Below are 22,977 nucleotides of genomic sequence, written 5' to 3'. Positions count from 1 at the left end.
GTGATAGTGAATACCATTTGTCCCTCCTTTCATGTCATTTAGCAAAAATTTCATTTCCGACTCATGTGCAATGTGGTTTTTCTTCATCGATTACTCGTTACTACGAGGAAATGGCAATGGCTGATTTAAATGATGTTTATTTCTGGTGTTTTAATGGATCAGAATGATAATATATACTACAATATGAGCCCAGATAGTTGCCATGTGGATTGCAGACATAGATTGCTCCCGACCATTCCTCGCCAATGCTGCAGAAAGCTATGGGAGCATTATTGCATTAACAGAAAAAGGACTGTTGTGATAGTGTTTTGTCGTGATACGTGGCACTGCGTTGGCAAACTTCAATTCGCCACCTCACCTCAATTCCAGCTATAAAAAAAGTGTCAAACGTCATTATATCACCTTTGTTTCCAATTGCTTTAATTGTATTGTTCAATGCTTCAACAGTTATGGATTTATTTCAAAGTATTTAACTTAAAATAGACAACAAATTTTGATTATGCAAAGATATACTTTAATACCTGGACTATTTTTTGCAACAATGTGGATATATGCTCCAATTTCTCAGTACATGAGCCAACAGATTTTACAGATGGCATTCAGGAAGCCGCTGGGAATGAGGGTAAATATGTAACTGCATTGATTTGATAGCTTTGTAATTTAATTCATTTGGTTTCATAATTTTACCAATCTATATTTGGAAGCCATTTGCATGCTTATTTTTGCATTATTGAAATTTAATAAAGTACTATTATTCCTTCGCGTCTGAAACCTTTATTTCCAGAATCGTTGTAAAATATATTTGAGCGACATGTGTAAACTAGTCCAAAGATACATTTATGTTGATATGTTTATTACATTACCAGAACTGCAGTATATTCGAATGACTTCTAGAATTAGATCTAACACAACAAAGGCTGATCATTATTTTTAAAATTGATGAATTCATGATACCTGTGAAATAAATGTGCACTAACTGATTTTTCGAAACATTTAACTCTGAAGCGAAAGAAATGTTAACAAAAGGAGTTGTGCATGTGATTTCAATAAAAAATACTGCAACAATATTAACGTGCTTTTTCATTGAGTTCGTACCTATCTTCAAGGCACCTGAAAAAATGTGCACCTAGTATATGACAACATAATATAATGTGGTCTTGTCTCAGCCAGTCGCCAGCCATATGGAATGAAAAAGTTCTCTCGACCGTTCCAGTCGGACTTTTACTCAACACTGAAAATGCAGTGGTGAGGGAACCAATGTAAAATTGGATTTACTAGGAGTCAATTGCAGTTATGTCAACAGGAGAGGAGTGAAGGCGGCGAGCATTTTAACTGAAGAAACAATTATTTGTTGGGCAGGGGAGAAATTCGAAATAACTGAAAATAAATTGTATAAGGTGAGAATTGTAAGGTGAAACTGGAGATGACGAGAGGTGGGTGATAATTGCATATAAAGGCTATCAATACTGATACGAAAATAAGGCAATGATGGTGATCTCCTCAAAGCAAGAGTTGAAGGATAGAAGGGTTCGGATAGAACACGTGGGAAGAAACACTTGTGCTCGTAACTCTGCGAACTATTGTACCCTCTATATGAAAACTCTGTAATACAGTGATCATTATGTACTTGAGGATTCCTGACTTTAATACCAGCGATATTACATGTCTCATTTAACAGGAACAAACCCAAGATGGCATGTTCTATTGTAGCTTCAGAACATGCTGACAACAAAACCCATCATGTACGAAGTTCCCCTCACGTTTGCCTCCACCAACCTGATTCACCCAGTCTATGTTCATGTTAAACTGCTGTTTTATCATTCAATGTCTCAATATTTCTTGGTTTATGCCTGTGCTTTTGTAATGTTACTTTTTCCACATTTAGAATATGCTCACTAGTGTTTTCCCCTTTATTTCTGTAAACTCTAACCAAATGGTTTCAAAATTTTCCGCCCTCGACCTTACATACTCTCTCGCATTTGACCTGGTCTAACCCTTTAAAAAGAGCTCCACCCAACCACCCTTACCATTCTTCCCATATTTCTGTATTTACAATTATTCTTGTATATTTAACATCCAGTCATCTCCACCCTGAAACCTCGTTTCAATAATGACCACGAAATCAAATGCATTTGCACTGATTTGTGCCATAAGTTCAATGACCTTGTTTCGAATAAGAAGGACATTGAGATAAAGTGACCTTAGACTCCTGGTGCATTCCAAATATGGAAATTCTGCCTCTTTCCCCTTCATCTTTATGCACTCCACGCTTAAATGATCTCTTTTTAAGCATTTCCTTTATCTTTATACACATTTCCTCTTTGATTTTATGCATCCTGAACTTAATTTGTTGATCCCAGGCTTCCACAATACATTTTAAGTAATGTCCACAGTCCTGGTTATGCTGTTCATCACGATCAAGGAATCCTCATGGTACCATCACCATTCAACGAAACTTCTCCACTTTGAACAGTTCTTCCCTTTAGCAATACTGATGACAATTTTGGGTGCATGTACACACAATTCTCTAAAACATACCCTTGTGTGACCATACATTTAAATATCTAATATTCTATAACCAATGCCAACGGTCACGTGGAACTGTAGTATTCCAAAAATTACCACCTTTATAGTAAGAGAGAAAACATGAATATCAGGTTTTCTGTGGGTTTCATGGTGACGTTATGTTCATTACGGAGAGTGGATAAGACAATTGAGCTCGGCCGCATCAGTTTCACGATGGTTATTGAATATCTTTATATCTCCATTCCTTATCAGAAGACTTTTAAGCTTTTTTTTTGGTATAACTGTAATTATACCATTAGAACAGGACTCAGGTAATTGAAAAGTATCATAAAGTTGTTGTATTACATTCTTAAATAAGGAAGATATATCAACATAAAAAGTCTTGTAAAACTCAATAGAAAAACCATTTCCACCAGGCGCTTTTCCATTTGGCATATCTTTTATAGCCATTTCAATTTCACTATCCGTAAAATGTTTATCTAACTCTTGTCTGTCTTCTTGAGATAACTGTGGTAAATTAATATTTTTCAAAAAAGAGTCTATTGCATCTTCTTTTATCTCTTTACATTCAGTCAAATAAAGTTTTTTGTAAAAATTACAAAATTCATCGTTAATTTATTTTTGACTAAAAGTAATACCCGATTTATTTCTAATAGCTGGTATAATCCTAGTTAACTGTTCTTTTTTTAATTGCCAAGCTAATACTTTATGAGCTTTCTCACCCCATTCATAAAATTTATTTTTTGAATGATTCAACAGACATTCAAATCGATATGACTGTAACTTATTATACTTCAACTTTAAATTAGTTAATTGGATCTTTTGGAATTCAGTAGCTTTCTTTTGAAATTCTTTTTCACAGATTGTTATTTTCTTCTCCAAATCCTCAGTTTCTCTAACTCTCTCTTTCTTCAGTTTGGATGCATAACTGATAATTTGACCTCGTAAAAAAGCTTTCATGGCGTCCCACAAAACAAACTGATCAGAAACAGAGTGAACATTATTAGCAATGAAATCCTCAATTTGTTTTCTCAAATAAACAATAAATTCTGGCTTTTGTAGTGACATAGTATTAAATCTCCATCTTAAAGTATGCTGTGTAACTTGAGAACTTTGATACTCCAGTAATAACAATGAATGGTCCGAGACTAACCTTGCCTTATAATCCACAGATATAACCTTATCCTGTAAATGTGCCGAAATTTAAAAATAATCAAGTCTTGAAAAAGAATTATGTCGAGAAGAATAAAAAGAAAAATCTTTCTGTGTAGGATTAAATCTACGCCAAATATCAACTAAATTCAAATCTTTCATCATATTAGCCATATGTATCGCCATCTTAGATTTCTTAATTACCTTTGGATACTTATCCAATAACGGTTCTAATACCATATTTAAATCCCCCCCCCCCCAATCATCACATTGGAATTAGCTTGTCCCAATAATAAAGATATTTCTGTAATAAAAGCAGTGTCTTCAACATTTGGAGCATAAACATCAATCAAAATCCAGGCTTCATTAGAGATCATACAATTCAACTTAAGTAGTCTTCCTCCATTTTTCTCCTCGTCTTGCAATTGAAATGGTAAATTCTTATGTACCAAAACCGCAACTCCTTTTGCCTTTGAATTAAATGAAGAATAGAAGACTTGTCCAACCCAGTCCCGCTTAAGTTTCAAATGTTCTTTATCTGTCAAATGAGTTTCCTGTAAAAAGGCCACATCTACTTTAAGTTTTTTTAAATAAGCAAGTACTTTCTTATGCTTTATAGGATTATTCAAACCCTGAACATTAAGAGAAGCAAATTTAAATTTTGACATGTCTTACAACAGTTAGAAAAAGAAACCCAACTGCTACCCCCTTACCCTCTCTTAATACGATCAAAAAAAGAAAAAAAAGAAAGAGGAAAAAAAGGAATTTTTTTTTAAATTATTTAAACAAAAAAAAACCCTTCACTCTTTAATCTAATAATACAAAAAAAAGAAAAAAAATGGGTAGGAGGTTAAAAATACCCCCTCCCATCTAAACCACGCAATGCGGTAACTCCCCCAAAAAAATGGGTGTGAGATGACTCACACGTAGCAGATGACTTTCAGAAAATAGTGCCTATCCAGTTCTCTCCCCCAACTCTCACTTCATCTTAAACTAACATCATCATTATTTAATATCCCTTTTTTTTAAAAAAAAGCATTAGAAAAAAAAAGGACAACTCTTCTTTTAATCAGCTCCAACTGCCGAGTCACCATTACGACCATTCCTTCTTGGAGCACGGCTCTTTTCTTCCATCTCTTGTCTCCTTGGAGATCACGGCGGACTATAACTCTGTTGAAACTGAGTGATTGGCAGCTCTTGAGCAAATGCTATAGCTTCCTTTGGAGAATCAAAGAACTTTGATTGGTAACCATCTTGAAAAACCTTCAAAACAGCTGGATATCTAAAAGTTGCCTTATAACCTTTCTTCCAGAACAACTCTTTAGCAGGGTTGAATTCCCGTCATTGGAACATAACCTCTTGACTCAAATCCGCATAGAAGAAAACTTGATTGTTTTGAATCATCAAGGGTGATTTTCTCTGTTGTGCATTTCTAATAGCCACTCGTAAAATTATTTCTCTGTCATAATAGCAATGAACCAAAACAGGTCTTGGACTTTGACCTGAAATAGGTCTTCTACGCAAAGCTCTGTGAGCACGTTCCAGTATGTTCTTGACCCAGCACCTGCGGAATCCATTCAGTAAAAAAATTTCTGGGGTCTGGTCCCTCCATACCTTCCGGCAAACCAATAATCTTTATATTGTTCTGTCTGGATTAGTTTTCCAAATAATCAATCTTTTTCACCAAACTTTTATTTTGAGTTTGTAAGTCTTCAACCATTTTGGTCACATCAAGAACTTGATCCCATATTTCGTCTATATCTTCTTCACACGAATTAAATTTATCTCTCACTTCAAGCTTAAAAGCTCCAAACTCAGCCATCTGTTGAGAATGTATTTTCACCAGGGTATTAAACCTAGTACCAAGTTCAGTCATAATCTTGGATAATCCCTGCATTGTATAAAATAATTTAGATTCAAGATTCACAAGAATCTTTTCAATTGGAAGAGATTCTGGCTCAACAGATTCCTGCTTCTTCTGCATAACCAAAGGATCTTCTGTTCCTTCCTTGTAGTATGACTGCGTGTGGAAACCCCAGCCACAGCCTCTCCAGCAGTGACTGGAGGATGCTGGCCGGGGTTTTCCCCAGTCCATAATGTATTAAGTTCTCCCAGTACATCAAGCTGTATAGGTTCTTCTATCTCAAGAGGTGCAGTTTGCAGCACCACTGCTACAGTTGACAGATGCCTTTCCCCAGCTGGTTGAGTAAGTCTTTGTTCTAAAGGCTGTTTGGCGCCCTCTTTAGGGGGCTCTACCGATGTAACATAGAACTCTGCATCCGAACACTGTACCTCTCTCCTGGGATCCATTTCACGCGGAGTCCCGGTGTCTTTTCTACAGGTAGGCTCCAAAACTTGAACTTTTGGAAAATGTAATTTTTTGATGATCTGCTGTCGTTTTTTTTTTGCTCTTTTTCACCAATTGTACCATCAGAAGTTAAATTAACAGCACTGAAGTTATCTAAACTTTTGAAGAATTTTAACGGGCATTTCTAGACAAAACAATAAGATAAAGTCAGGAGAGGACTGGAAGGCACTTCTGATCCTTACAGGTAGCTTCTTACCATCCTATATCTTTGTTAAATGTAGACTATAAAATAGTGGCTAAAGTTATGGCTAATAGGTTGGCTCAGTATTTACCAAAGATAATACATTGTGATCAAACAGGTTTTATAAAAAATAGGTATGCTTCGGATAATATTCTATGATTAATTACTTTGATAAATAGATCTAAATCTCAGAAGAATTATGCAATGGTGGTTTCATTGGATGCAGAAAAGGCATTCGATAGAGTAGAATGGAAGTTTTTATTTAAAGTACTTGAAAAGTTTTCGTTTGGTCTCTCATTTAGTGGTATGATTAGGGCTCTGTATAATGGTCCAAAAGCTAGAGTTGTTACTAATGGTTTGCTTTCAGAATCCTTTAATTTAACAAGATCTACTAGACAAGGATGTCCATTATCACCCACCTTGTTTGCTTTAGTTATTGAACCTCTAGCACAATTAATACGTCAGAATGATAGTATCAAAGGTATGAGAGTCTTGAATGAAGATTATAAAATAAATTTATTTGCGGATGACATTTTGCTGTATTTGGTGGATCCTGATGTTTCTCTGCCAGCACATCAAGATTCCTTAGAGATTTATGGTCAATTATCAGGTTATAAGGTTAATTGGACTAAAAGTGAAATTTTATCAATTAGTAAAGATTCAATGTTTAGAAATATTACAAATTTGAAGTGGACGAAACAAATTAAATATTTGGGAATTAATGTTAATACTGGCTACCAAAAATTATATTCACTTAATTATCTTCCTTTAATGGAGAAGGTTAAGGCAGATTTAGTTAAATGGAAAGATTTACCTTTGGGTTTATTAGGAAGAATTATTACTATAAAAATGAATATTTTTCCTCGTATACAATATTTATTTCAATCAATTCGTTGTTTACAGAAAAGATTTTTTAAGGATTTATATAAAGTAATTAGGGATTTTTTGTGGAAAGGAAAATTTCCTAGGGTGGCGTTGAAAAAATTGATGTGGGATTTTCAATTTGGAGGGTTACGGCTACCTAACTTTCAATTTTATTATGAAGCAGCTCAATTTAGATTTCTTAGCGCATTAATGGCCACACAAGATATGCCTAGTTGGGCACAGATAGAATTTGCAGTTATTTCTGAAAAATTTTCAAATGAATTTTTATTTCGATGGAATAAAAATTTGTTACGAATTTATGATGTACCAATATTGAAACATTTAATGAATTTATGGACAAGTAAATTACATAAAATGGGATTGAAAAATAAGTGGATGGGAAGATTACCATTATATAATAATCAACTTGTTCCTTTCACGGTATCTAATACTATTTTGAAACAATGGGAGGAGAAAGGAATACATAATTTATCTGACTGTTTTTTAGAAGGTCATTTTTGTTGTTTTGTAGAATTGCAAAAGAGATTTGATATAAATTGCTATTCTATATTTGTGTATTATCAGTTAAGATCTTTTGTAAAACAGGTATGCGGTCGTCAAATGAATTTACTGTCTGAAACTGATTTTGAGAAATATGTGCTCTCATTTCCAAAAAAGGGTTATATATCAGGTTTGTATCGTATTTGAAAGTGAAAGTAAAATAGATTGAGATAAAGATAAAATGAAATGGGGAAAAAGATTTAAGTTTAACAATAACTGAAGAAGATTGGTCTGAAATCTGCCGTAATAGTGTTCGAAAATTGATTAATGCTAGATTGGCGATGATTAATTATAGTTTTATACATCAATTATATTTAACACCCGAAAAATTAAAAAAATTTGGTTTTAGTAAGTCAGATCTTTGTTTTCGTTATGATCAGGTTTCTGGTACTTTTTTACATGCTGTTTGGTTGTGTGATCAGTTACAACAATTTTGGAAAGGTATTCAATCTGTATTTAATAATCTATATAATCTTCATATTGTATTAGACCCTGATATATTTTTATTAGGGAATATGCAACCGTTGATTGATTTAGAATTAGATAATTACCAGATCTCTTTTATTTACTTAGCGCTGGCAGAGGCCAAGAAATGTATAGCGATTACTTGGAAGAATAGAAATGTATTGTCTTTAGATAGGTGGTATTCAGAGATGAAGTTTTGTTTGGTTATGGAAAGAATATCTTTTTCTATACAAGATAAGATGTCTTTTTATGAGTTAAAGTGGATCCCATTTATTGATTATATACAATTTAAATAAGTTTGAATTAATCTTTTTCTTTCTTTAAAAAACTTTTTTTTATTATATATTTTTTCTATATATATGTTTTCTTACTTTTTCTTTCTTTTTTTTAGTTTTTTTTATTAGTTGGGTTTTTTTTTGTTTAAGTTCTTTTTGTTTTTTCATATATATTCTTATATAATAAAAATATTTTGGATTAATAATTAATACTTAATTAATTTTTTTTGTTTTTTTACATATCGATCTTTTTTTAAGATATTTTTTTTAATTTTTTTTAAATTATACTAATAGTATTAATTCTTCACTCTTTATCGTGCGGGTGGGGAGGGGGGTTTAGGGGTTAAAAATAGTTTTTTTTAGTTTTAGTTTTTAGTTGTTAGGGGGAGATGCCGAGATTGGTATTGTATTAACTATGTTACTTTATACTTGTATTACTTTATTTTGTATTTTTTCTGTACGTGAATTACTTACTTTCTTCATATGTTAAAATTAATAAATAAAGTTTCGAAAAAAAAAAGACTTTGAAGCTTTTGCTTCATTCTGCACCAGACAACTGACCAGATAACGTCTACCATTGCCCTCCATCGCCGAGCAGATCTTGTCTTCATTTTGAAATACTTCAACCATATTTTTGATTCTTCTTTTTAGTTTTGTCCCTTGCTCTTCGAATTGCTGTGGCGTGACCTCGTTCCTGGTTCTGCCGACGTCGTAAGTTCCCACGTGCAGCAGAGAAACTGGATCTTTTCTCTTCCACCGAAAATTCAACAGCAGGTGACATAAGATTTTAAAAATTGTGCCCAAGGCAGATAACATAATATGGTGACGATCTATCCATGCGACTGAAACGTTTTTTTTTATTCTAGTTCCTTCACTAATAAATCCAAGGTCAGCAATACGCTTCACCTACCTGCCCCAACACGCCGAAGAGTTCTACATATCAATGTGTAAAAATGGTAATTCTTCGGATCATCACGACTGGTGTAAACCTCAAATTGTGAGGTAAGATCAACGGCAGACGCTCCACCAGCACAAATCACCGTATCCCATTATCTGCCTCACTCGCCATCACACATTTTTTGTCCCTGACCAGAGGTTTACTATGAAGTTGCTCATCAAATAGCCATGACTTCCTCTTGAATCAGTGTATCAAGTTACCTCTCCCCTCCCAGAGGTCTCGCAGTTTTTGAAGCGCATATAACAGGCAACCAATCTCCGCTTCATTTCTTCGAGAAACCAACTCTTGCTGCCTATGTAGTCATCAGGAACCACAAAGGTGTCCGTCGGAACACGCATGATGCGGCTTCAACATATGACCTGATATTGCACGCCTACTTTATTTAATTCATTCTTATTTAATGAATTTGAGAGAAAAACACTGCAAAAACATCAACTGCTCCTCACCAATACCTCCTCGCCAAAGATTTGCGGGACAAGGCTTCAAAGACCCAATCCAACCCTGAGCCACTCACACACTGGCCGTTCGAACCTGGTCGCACCGCTTGGTATGGGCATCTTAGGTGAGAAGCAATTGATTAATAACAATGTAAAAATTGGCAGTCAATGCAAATGGAGAAACAGACACAATCCAACACACACACACACACACACAATGAGTAATGGGCTATCAACTTATAGATCATAATTGAAACAGCAGGATCACTGACTGGATGACGTCATCAACATGGACGTGTTGCCCGCTACCAAAAGCAATCACGTTTGATATCGGGATACATTTGGAATGCTTAAGCGAGAACATTGCTTCTCCGTTTGACCAAGTTCCTCTGAAGCAGTGAAGCATGCATTGTTTGTCCAGTGATCCGGATTGAAATCAATTAAGGTGAAATTGTGTACTTCATCAGGTAACCGAGTTTTGCTATTAATACCGACGTCTCAGCACTTAACCATCAGGTGGACACTCTCGGAACCGCGTTCTGCAAAAGGTAGGATCAGAAATGTAAAATATTAGAGCACGTAGGATTTTTTAAAAATATTTTTTCTCTTTCTTTGCAGTTAAAAGTGTCACATTTCATTTTGTAAATCGATATATTTATAATAGCTCTTGGAGGTACATCAAGCATAACAGCTGCAGCCGTGCGTGAGGAAGCCGCCAGCCGAGTGATGCCATGACATCCTTTGAGAAAGTGTGCTACCCATTTATTGCAGTCATCGGTGTCCCTGCTAAGTATTTTCTGCCACCGTTTAATTGTTGGTAATAGAACCGTCGGCTTGTCACCGATGATGACCGTTCCATCTTCTGTTTTTCCTTTAGATTTATCCCAATCCTTTTTATCCATACCATCCTGTAATATTTGATACATAACTGAAATATATCCCTTCTCTGGTATCTTCATAAGAAAAGTCTCAAATTTAGTCATTTCAGGTAAAATCATATCTCTACAAAACACATGCTTTACCAAAGATCGAATTTGATAATAAAGAAACAAAGAATTCTTATTAATACCATAACTATCCCTCATCTGATCAAAAGATAAAAATTTACCGTCTTTAAAACAATCTCCCAAATTTTCCATACCTTTTAATCTCCAGTATAATAAACTCCGATTATGTATTGAAAAAGGAATAAGTTGATTATTATACAATGGAGTCAAAGCTGACAGTTCACCACTAGAAATTATCAATTTCTTTTTCTTCATCCATAATTTCATTAAATGTTTTAATATAGGCACATTATATTGCTGTAACAAATTTACATTCCATCTAAACAAAAATTGATGTATTTCAAATTCATAAATATTTGCCATCTCAATTTTGGCCCAACTAGGGGGCCGTTCCAAATCCAACAATGAGCTAATAAATTTAAATTGGGCTGCTTCATAATAATTTTGAAAATGCAACAACCGTAATCCCCCTTGGTCATATTTCCAAGTTAATTTATTCAATGCTACTCTTGAAAATTTACCTCTCCATAAAAACTCCCTAACTATTTTATTCAAATCTCGAAAAAAAAATATTGTCAAGTAAATATGGAACAGATTGAAATAAATATTGTATACGCGGAAAGATATTCATCTTAATTGTACTTATTCTACCCAATAAATTAATAGGTAGATCTTTCCATTTAATCAAATCAGTCTTAATTCTTTTTCATTAACGGAACATAATTTAATTTATATAAAGATTGATAATGGACATCTATAATTATACCCAAATACTTAATTTGATCTGTCCATTTCAAATTAAGAATATTCTTATAAACTGAATAATCTCCTTCACTCACCGGTAATATTTCACTTTTATCCCAATTAACTTTATATCCAGAAAGACGTCCATATTGCATCAAACACTCCTTCAAATGCAAAAGTGATTGAGCTGGATTTGTCAAGTACACCAATACATCATCAGCAAATAAATTAATTGTATACTCCTCATCTAAAACTTTCATACCCTGTATCTGTGTATTCTGTCTTATCAACTGAGCCAAAGGTTCAATCACTAACGCAAATAAAGTTGGTGATAAAGGACAACCTTGACGAGTAGATCGGGTCAGTTTAAACGGTTCCGAAATCAAACGAATCGTCAGTACTCTAGCTACCGGTTTACTATATAAAGCCTTGATCCAACCAATAAAAAAAGGACCAAACTTGAATTTCTCCAAAACTTTAAACAAAAAATTCCACTCAACTCTATCAAATGCTTTTTCAGATCTAAAGATATCACCATCGGATAGTCTGGAGATTGTCGAAATCTATTAATCAAACTAATCACACATAAAATATTATCCAAGGCATATCTATTCTTTATGAAACCTGTTTGATCCATATGAATCAACTTAGATAAAAACTTAGCCAATCTATTCGCTAAAATTTTGGCTATAATTTTATAATCTCCATTCAACAACGAAATCGGTCTATATGAAGATTTTTTCAAAGGATCTCTATCTTTCTTTGGAATTACTGTAATTAAAGCACTAGAACAAGACTCAGGTAATTCATCATGTTTGCCAACCTGATGTAGTACATCTCCAAACACTATAGAGAGGTCATCGTAAAAAATTTTATAAAATTAAATCGAATTTTTTTGTTATAGCTTTCAATGAAATGCTCTGATACAGGTACAGGTCTGTCATCTCATCAGGTTCATTACCCAATACTACATCCAGTACGGCCTCTCCTCTAGTTGGCTTGATCACATAATGTGTACAAAATGCATCTTTGAACACAAAAGGAATTTTGACCCATCTATCCCTCTGGCTGTACAGGATTCCAGTTAATATTTGGGAAGTTAAAATCCCCCAGAACGACAACTATATTATTTTTACATCTTTCCAAAATCTGTCTACCTATCCGTTCCTCAGAAGCCGAGGATTATTTTAGGGACAATAGACCACGCCCAATGATGGCTGAGACCTTCCTAATCTGATCATCAGTGTCAAGAGTGGAATATATTCTGAAGCCAAAATTTGCTCACGAGAAGAGGTTAAAGACTTCGCACTGACACCACATGATAGAGTAATTGATCCCATCCAATTTCTGCCTTCCACCCTCACTGCCCTTCATTTATTAACCCCATCCTATCCCTCTTCAAAAATCTAGATGGAGATCCCTGCAATAGCGAATCTGTCCTTGTGTTATTCAAGTATTTGTAATGCCAAAGGATCGTAATGCCAAGGACAGATCCATTGTTTAAGTTTATCTCCCAGTTCAGGATATTGCTTGCATTGAAATTAACAAATTTAAAACTCTCCAACTGAGTATATTTCTGCTCCCCTACTCCTTTCTTTCTCATACAAGTGCTCGTTACAACATCAACAATAATTTACCATTTTCCCCTTTCTCTGCTTTAAGCTGGTTCCCATCACCCTATGAAACATTGCCATAAGGGTATTAACCCCTACCCCCCCCAACACTCCCCCACTTCAGTGACGAACCGTCCCACTGACAAAGATACCCGCTTCCTGTGAAGAGAGGCTAATGAACCAGAAATCTGAAGCCCTCCCTCCTGCATCATTTCTATAGTCATATTCTTCTCCATTAACAACCTATTTCTGACCACACAATCCAGGAGTTCCTGCCATTCACCTTTGCACTCAACTCCCTGAATTCACTCTACAAGACCTCATGCACTGTCCTACACACATCCTGCATCAGTACCGTGGCTGGGGCACCTTCTCCGTGAGAATGCCATGACCTTGATCCTGGTACATGGGAGGAAATCGACCACACGGAATTCTTGATTCGTTCCCAGAAGCTTATCTTTTCTCGCAAAAACTAGGCTTTTCACCTCCCTTCCCATCTTAGCTACAATGATAGATGACTGCAGCAGAGACCTGACCACCACGGCTTGTCCCTGGTTGGTCGTCACCATGGACAATATCCAAAATAGTGTTGGTCTAATTTAATGGAAAAGCCACACTGGATATGAACAGCCTGATTGTTCTCTTACCCACTCTTGACTGGGACACAGCTCCCTTCGTTGTACCACCAGCAGATGATTGCATCCTTGTAACTGCAATCTATAACCTACCACACTCCACTGTCTTCAACTTCACGTTCTCTCATCTAAAGGCTGGAAAGAGACAGTCTCACAAATTCAGATGCAGAGGGTCTCGCCTGCGCTCACAGTACAAACTGGTCACTGACGGAGCTGGGCCTGAATGGCAAATCACTGGAATATTGGGAGTGAAACTGGTGTCTGCGGCTCTGAGGGACTCGGACTGCACAATACCGAGATTTTGATAAGTACGAGACTGGGAGAGACTGGGTTCACTGTCACTCAGTCTCTGACCTTGTTCTATTTCTAAACACTGGGGATTTGCACCATGTCATGTCTCTCCCTGTCCCTCACCCTCTCCCTCTCTCATCGACAGGCTGTACAGGGTCAGTCACACACATTCTGGGGCAGAGGGACTCACCTCCGCTCTCAGTGCCAACCGCTCACTGTTGGAGCTGGAACATTGGTCAAACACCCTCACAAACAGGTCTGTCGCCCATCTCTGCCTCCTCATCCTGACCCTCCCAACAATGAAGTGGATATGGTGAATGGTTGTGTGGGACCGCGGGTTCCCTGGAGATATTTCCCTGTTAGTGTTGGTGAAATATTAACCCCAGATCCTTTTTCGTTTTCTAATTTCTCTCCCATCTGTTTAAGGCTCCGGGCTGAATTGGTTCAATGGGACTGGGGAGGACCAGCGGACGTATGTGCAGGACCACAGACTCGGAATGAGAGTGAACTCATCACCATTTCATTGTGTAAACCCCATCGCCCTGCCAGATAGGGAATATTCTGGGGCAATTTGACTGGCCGCGCTCCAGGAATAAATTGTAACTGCTGTAAAAGGTTTGACTTTGAATCTCATTGAGAACAACACGTTTAACCACTATTTCGAACATTGCTGTGTACGTGACCATACAAAAAAAAACAATTAATTAAAACAACATTCAGATGCCTGTTCCTCGAAATGCTTGATCTCCAATATGATAAGAAAATGTGTTCTGTCATCACGCACAAAAACAAGGTGACATAATTCAGACTGCCGCTCACGGGCCGCACAACAAGTCTCCAATGAATCCTTGTCAGGGAGTGCATGAACTCGCTAAACAACACAACTTTTCACTGTCACAGTAGCCCAGAGCATCACACCAGAACTAACATATCAAATAAACTCTCCCAGTGGTCAGTATACCTCTCACTGACTGAACAACACAACTGAATTGTCCCAGTGTTTAGCGAACCTCTCACTGACTGAACAACACAACTGAATTGTCCCAGTGTTTAGTGAACCTCTCACTGACTGAACAACACAACTGAATTGTCCCAGTGTTTAGTGAACCTCTCACTGACTGAACAACACAACTGAATTGTCCCAGTGTTTAGCGAACCTCTCACTGACTGAGCAACACAACTGAATTGTCCCAGTGTTTAGCGAACCTCTCACTGACTGAACAACACCACTGAATTGTCCCAGTGTTTAGTGAACCTCTCACTGACTGAACAACACAACTGAATTGTCCCAGTGTTTAGTGAACCTCTCACTGACTGAACAACACAACTGAATTGTCCCAGTGTTTAGTGAACCTCTCACTGACTGAACAACACAACTGAATTGTCCCAGTGTTTAGTGAACCTCTCACTGACTGACAACACAACTGAATTGTCCCAGTGTTTAGTGAACCTCTCACTGACTGAACAACACAACTGAATTGTCCCAGTGTTTAGTGAACCTCTCACTGACTGAACAACACAACTGAATTGTCCCAGTGTTTAGTGAACCTCTCACTGACTGAACAACACAACTGAATTGTCCCAGTGTTTAGTGAACCTCTCACTGACTGAACAACACAACTGAATTGTCCCAGTGTTTAGTGAACCTCTCACTGACTGAACAACACAACTGAATTGTCCCAGTGTTTAGTGAACCTCTCACTGACTGAACAACACGTCTGCATTTTCACAGTCGTCAGTGAACATTTCAGTGAGTGAACAACACAACTGCACTTGAAGGAGCGTAAATGAAATATACTGCTTGAGATATCAAGAAGAGGAAGGAGGCTGAAGAAGGCAACCTCGACCCTCTATGACACACACCTCCCAGGCCATTCCTTCTTCACACTGCTCAATAATACATACGTGGCTTTATATGGTCTTCTCAAAATGAGGGCCTTACCACCCACTCGACATCTAGAGAAGGTAAAGATATATTACACATGATTTGGGCCTGCCCCTATTTCAAGGTATGGGGAAAAGCAGGCAGCCTTGAATAGAGCAAATTGCAGGTTTAGAAGCACTGACCATCAGGAAAACTATGATAATATTATACGGAGAATGGCTTGGTGATTATTGATAGGCGAACGACCGATGTGTCTCTGTGATTACAGGATGGAGGTAAAAGAGTCAGGGGAAATGGAATAGATGCAGAGGTAAATCTACAGGAAGGAGGACATGGGGAGGGAGGTTAAAACTATCATCATTTCTTCCCTTTTTCCATACCACAAAGATATAAATCAGCTTGGAAAATCATTGAACTGATAAATTCCAAAACCTCCAAATGTTAAAATCTGAAAAGGAAGTTCCCCCATCGTGTTACAAGTCCAGCAATAACAGCAATAAAAATTCCCCAAGACAAATAGTCACGTAAACAAAAGTTGCTTTTAATTATTTTTAAACAGAAAAAGAGGATCAAAATTTAACATATTATTAACTGAACTTAACTGAAATTAACCCCTTCTAATTCCATGCGCACCTGTATGTAATGTTTGTGGATGTGTAAGTTCAGAAAAGTGATTTGATTCGCAGTACAATCACGAACTCTTCATGAGAGCAAGTTAACCAGTATAAGGAATTTCATATACATTTGCACGAAATTCAATATCTATGAATCTTCCTGAATATGAGCAAATTTAACGTAATCCTTTTAATTTTAATCATTCTTCTTTTGATACTTGGTTCATTATATGTTTACAGAGAATAAAGTTTAATAAATTTAATAAAGGTACATCATTTAAATTGTATAGATGTCGACCATCAACATCAGCAACTATTTCCAAATATTTTATCTTATCTGATCATCAAAATTGTGTCCTCTCTTAATTATCTTGAGTAATCATCATTTCCCAGGGACAATATCTCTCTTTTCTCCCAATTAACCTTATAACCTGACAATTCTCCAAACGTGTTTTAAGAAATCCATAGGATTGCTTAGAATGTTTTAAATATATTAAAACATCATCTGCAAATAAATTAAATTTATTTTCATCTAAACCTAATTTAATACCTTGAATATTATTACCTTTTCTAATCACTTGAGCAGGTGGTTCTATTACTAAAGCAAATAAGGCTGGTGATAAAGGATATCCTTGACTAGTCGATCGACACAACATAAACGAATATGATATTTGTCCATTTGTCACCACCCTGGCTGAATAATTGTTATATTAATCCTTCACCCAACCAATAAGGAATGACCTCAATTTAAATTTCTCTGCAACTTTAAATAAAAAAAACACTCCACTTCCTCAGCATCAAAACCTACTATCATGGGTTGGTTGGATTGCTTTCTAGAAACATTAATCAAAGAAAGATTATTAATAAACCCAGCCTGATCTACATGAACTAACTGTGGTAAATATTTAGTCAATCTATTAGCTAAAACTTTGGCCACTATCTTATGGTCTACATTTAAGAAAGAAATCAGCCTATATGATCCAACTTTCAATGGATTTCTGTCTTCTTTTGGAATAACCATAATTAATGCTTTAAAAAAAGATTCTGTCAAAGTAATAATTTCTGCGCCTGTTTCAAAACTTCCATAAATACAGGAAGCAATAAGTCATGAAATCCTTTATAAAATTATGAATTAAAGCCATCTTCACCCGACGATTTCCCACCTGGCATAGCTTGGCATGCTATTTAATTTCCAATTCTGTAAAAAAAAATCCAACTTACTCATATTTTTTCTTTTAATTTCGGTAAACCCACATCAGAAAAAAAATGCATCAATGCAATCATTATCCTACACTATTCCAGAAGTATATAAATCTTAATAAAATAAATGAAATTCATAATTAATCTCCTGGGATTTTTAGGTAACCATCGAACCCTTTCTAATACGCATTTATAGTCCAAGAAACCTGTTCTTCTTCAACTGCCATGCTAAAACTTTATGGGCACATTCACCTTACTCATTACAACATTGTTTAGATTTTTCTAACAACTTCTCAAATTCATAAGTTTGTAAAGTATTATAACAAAACTTCAATTTAGTCAGAAAGGCTTTTATAATCATCTGTCAAAATTCATTGTACATCCTTTTCTGAATTATCAATTCCCTTCTCCAAATTTTAATTCGCCGACAATATTGTTCCTTAATTTTAGTTGAGTAACTAATAATTTGTCCTCTGAAATATGCTTTTGAGGCATCACATAAAATAAATGGACTTTGTACCGAACCTTCATTTGTTCGTAAAAAAAATGTTTTGATCTCAACGCTAATATAACATATAACATATAACATATAACAATTACAGCACGGAAACAGGCCATTAGGCCCTTCTAGTCCGCACCGAACCAAACACCCCTTTCTAATCCCACCTCCCTGCACAATGCCCATAACCCTCCATCTTCTTCTCATCCATATACCTGTCCAACCTTTTCTTAAATAATACAATTGACTCCGCCGCCACTATTTCTCCCGGAAGATCATTCCACACAGCTACCACTCTCTGAGTAAAGAAGTTCCCCCTCATGTTACCTCTAAACCTCTGCCCCTTAATTCTTAACTCATGTCCTCTTGTTTTAAACTTTCCTCCTCTTAACGGAAATAGTCAATAAATTCAGGTTGCTTCACCAACATTGTATTGAATCTCCAACAATATGTAGTTTCTGCAGATTCAGAACCTGGACAAGAATGGAAAGAGGAGCTAGGAAAAAGAAAGCCCCATTTACAAGGATCTGATAATGTTTTTAAAAGTGCTAAAAGGTGACTCAGGTATTAATCACAGCATCAATGATGAAAATTAATGGACAGAATTTTTAAACAAAGTGACATTTAAATGAGCTGGGAGTTTGGAATAAATTCGGCCTACCTGACAGAAGGAGCATCAGGAGTCGATTGAAGCCTTACCCAAGCCTCCTTGGACGTCGACTGGCCAGTTCAATAGAATGTCGGGATCTATCTTGCACAATGGCGCCAACATTCAGCCTGGGCTCCCTCCCAATCCGGAGGAACTACTGCGCATGCGCTGGGACCAGCATGCAGTCCGAGGCTCGGGTGTGCATGGGGAGACGCGCATTGGCTCAGCTGAAGACCCGGACAGACCAGGGGATTCACGTATGTGCTCAATAGGGCGCGACAGATGGAGGGGAGGAGGGGTCCGGACCGCTGTTCCATCGGAGGAGGAAGAAGAAGAAACTCCAGTTTGTTGGAGAAGAGCAACTATTGATGAAAGTTGCACGTTTGAGGCCTGAAGCTTCAAATAATTTTTTTCTGTTGAAATGGGAAATGACGTCATAAATCCAGTTGGATTAAACATTGCTAAACAAATGGAGAATTTGGCTTTGGAAGTGAATCAAAGTTTTGCTGCTGTTAAACAACAATTTGCTGAAATAAAAGGAAAAAATACTGATATATGTGGTGAAATTTCAAATGTGAAAATGGATGTTAATAAATGTCTGAAGGCTGTGGATAATGTTCAAGATATATTTTAAAAGATTGAAGACGTTTTTTGACATTAAGGATCAAGTTGAACAGTATAAGGAGAGAGTGAATCAGATTGAAGATTATTTTACTGACTGTAAGATTCAAAAGAAAGAGTTATTGAAGAAGATAGATTCCTTGGAAAATCAAAGCCAGGGTGATAATATTAAGATGATAATGTTTCCCGAAGATATTGAAGGACCAGAACAAGTAAAGTTTGTTTTGTGAGTGGATCCCTGAGGTGTTGCGTTGAATGCTTTTCCAAATGGGCTGGAGTTAGATAGGGCACATCGAACGATAAGGAAATAACCATTTCCAGGCCAAACTCCATGGTCGTTCTTATTCGTCGTTTGTGATATCAAGATCGTGAGAGGATATTGAGTCTTGCTGTGCAAAATGCCACGAAAAATCATGGCCATTAAGGATAAAGTCCCAAACCTGTCGAACCTTTCCCTCTAACACAGTCACTTACGTCGAGGCAAAATCCAAGTAAATCATCGGGATAAAATCCCGAACCTGTCGAAACTACCCTGTAAAAAAAGTCCTTGACGTCTGCGTAACATCCCAGTAAATCTTCAGGGGATAAAGTCCCGAACCTGTTGCCATTTCCCTGTAACTAAGTCCCTGAAGTTGGGGCAACATCCCAGTAAATCCTCAGGGGTAATGTCACGAATCTGTTGAACCATTCCCTGTAATTCAGAACCTGTCATCAGGGGAACATCCCTGTAAATCATCAGGGGATAAACTCCCGAACCTGTCAAACATTTCCCTGTAAATCAGTCCAGACAACATCCGAGTAAATCTGCAGGGGATAAAGTCCCAAACCTGTCGAGCCTTTCCCTGCATCTTAGTCCCTGACTTCAGGGCAACATCCCAGTAAATCTTCAGGGGATAAAGTCCATAACCTGTCAAGGCTTTCTCTGTAAATCAGTCCCTGATGTCCGGGCAACATCCCAGTATGTCCTCATGGGATATGTTTCCAAAACCTTTGAAACGTTACCTGTAACTCTGTCCCTGCCTTCAAGGCAACAATCCAGTAAATCTTCAGGGGAAAAAGTCAAATTTCTGTTGAAACCTTCCCTGTAACTCAATCCGTGATGCCCGGGCAACTACCCAGTATATCTAAAGGGAATACAGTTCAGAACCTGTCGAACCTTTCCCTGTAATTCAGACACAGACTTCGGGGCAACTTCCCTGTAAATCACCAAGGGATAAAGTCCCAAACCTGTTGAACCTTTCCCTGTAACTCAATCCCTGATGTCCAGGCAACATCCCAGTAAATCTATAGGGGATAAAGTCCCGAACCTGTCGAGCATTTCCCCTGTAACTCAGTCCCAGATGTCCGGGTAATGTCCCAGTAAATATTCAGGGGATAATATCGCAATGCATTGATACTTACCCTGAAACATATTCCCTGACATCGGGCCAACATCCCAGTATATTCTCATGGGATATGGTCCAGAAACTTTTGAATCTTTCCCGGTAACTCAGTCCCTGCCGGAAAGGCAACGAACCAGTAAATCATCACGGGATAAAGTCAAATATCTGTTGATCATTTCCCTGTAACTCAGTCCATGATGTCCTGTCAAAATCCCAGTAAATCTTCAGGGGATGAATTCCAAAATCTGTTGAACCTTTCGCTGCAATTCAGTCCCTGACATCCGGACAACATCCCAGTAAATTGTCAGGCGATAAATTTGCGAATCTGTTGGAACTTTTGCTGTAACCTAGACGCTGACGTCCGGTCAACGTCCCAGTATATCTGCAGGGGATAAAGTCCCGAACCTGTGGAAGCTTCCCTGTTAATCAGTCCCTGATGTCCGGGGAACGTCCCAGTATATATTCAGGGAATAAAGTCTCGAACCTGTCGGATCTTTCACAGCATCTCAGTCCCTGATTTCAAGGCAACATCTCAGTAAATCTTGAGGGGATAAAGTCCCGAACCTGTTGAACCTTTCCCTGTAATTTAGACCCTGACGTCTGACCAACTTTCCTGGAAATCATCAAGGGATAAAGTTCCAAAACTGTTGAACCTTTCCTTGTGATTCAAGCCTTGACGTCCGGGCAACATCCCAGTAAATCTTCAGGGGATAAAGTCCAGAAATTTTGAACCATTCTCGTCAACACCACAGGCCCTGACGTCAGGCAACATCCCAGTAAATCTTCAGGGGTTAAAGTCGTGAATCTGTTGCAAATTTCCCTGCAAATCTGTCCATACATCCGGCAACATCCCATTAATTCATCAGGGGATAAAGTCAAAAGTCTGTTGCACCTTACGCTGCAATTCAGTCCCTGACATCCAGGCAATGTCCCAGTAAATTGTCAAGCGATAAAGTCGTGAACCTGTTAACCCTTTTGCTGTAACCCAGTCCCTGACGTCAGGGCAACGTTGCAGTAAATGTTCAGGGAATAAAGTCCAGACCCTGTTGAACCTTTCCCTTTAACTCAATCCCTGATGTCCGGGCAACATCCCATTAAAACTTCAGGGTATAGTCCCGAACCTGTCGAACCTTTCCCTGTAACTCATTCCCTGACGTCCAGGCAACATCCCAGTAAATCCTCAGGGGATAAAGTTCCGATGCCATAGACACTTACCCTGAAATATATTCCCTGACGTCCAGCCAACATCCCAATAAATCTTCAGGAAATAAAGTTCAGAACCTGTTGATCCTTTCTCTCTAACTCAGACCCTAATGTCGGGGCAACATCCCAGTAAATCTTCATGGGAAACAGTGCCAAATCTGTTGTACCTTTCCCTGTAAGTCTCTCCCTGACATCCGGGCAACATCCCAGTATATTCTCATGGGATATGGTCCCGAAACTTTCAAAACCTTTCCCTGTAACTCAGTCGCTGCCGTAAAGGCAATGAACCAGTAAATCTTCACGGGATAAAGTCAAATATCTATTGAACATTTCCCTGTAACTCAGTCCATGATGTCCTGTCAAAATACCATTAAATCTTCAGGGGATAAAGTTCAAAATCCGTTGCCCCTTTCGCTGCAATTCAGTTCCTGACGTCCGGGCAACGTCCCAGTAAATCTGCAGAGGCTAAAGTCCCAAACCTGTTGAAACTTTCCCTGTAAATCAGTTCCTGACATCCGGGCAATATCCCAGTAAAATATGAGGCGATAAATTTGGGAATCTGTTGAAACGTTCACTGTAACCCAGTCCCTGACGATGGGGCAATGTCCCAGTAAATGTTCAGGGAATAAAGTCCCGAACATGTTGAACCTTTCCCTGTACCTCAGACCCTAACGTCCAGGCAAAGTCCCAGTAAATCCTTGGGGATAAAGTCCCGAACCTGTCCAACCTTTCCCTGTAACTCAATCCCTGATGTCCAGGCAACATCCCATTAAAACTTCAGGGTATAGTCCCGAACCTGTTGAACCTTTGCCTGTAACTCATTCCCTGATGTCCAGGCAACATGCCA

General features: G+C 37.6%; 1 long non-coding RNA gene across 2 annotated transcripts; it reads right to left on the bottom strand.

Annotated features, from left to right (window-relative positions):
• Nucleotides 1–2,732: 2,732 nt before the first annotated feature.
• LOC138754220 (uncharacterized) lies at nt 2,733–22,553 on the bottom strand. Of its 2 annotated transcripts, none has more exons than XR_011351606.1 (3): nt 20,947–22,553; nt 8,954–10,326; nt 2,733–4,232 (listed from the first exon to the last, which is right to left on the bottom strand). It is a non-coding gene; the product is annotated as an uncharacterized lncRNA (long non-coding RNA). The 2 variants fall into 2 exon arrangements; XR_011351607.1 differs by having other exon boundaries at nt 9,797–10,326.
• Between the last annotated feature and the right edge of the window lie 424 nt (nt 22,554–22,977).

Source organism: Narcine bancroftii, chromosome 2 (assembly GCF_036971445.1).
Source record: "Narcine bancroftii isolate sNarBan1 chromosome 2, sNarBan1.hap1, whole genome shotgun sequence".
Taxonomy (NCBI): Eukaryota; Metazoa; Chordata; class Chondrichthyes; order Torpediniformes; family Narcinidae; genus Narcine; species Narcine bancroftii.
This window is presented reverse-complemented; position numbering and strand designations above follow the sequence as displayed.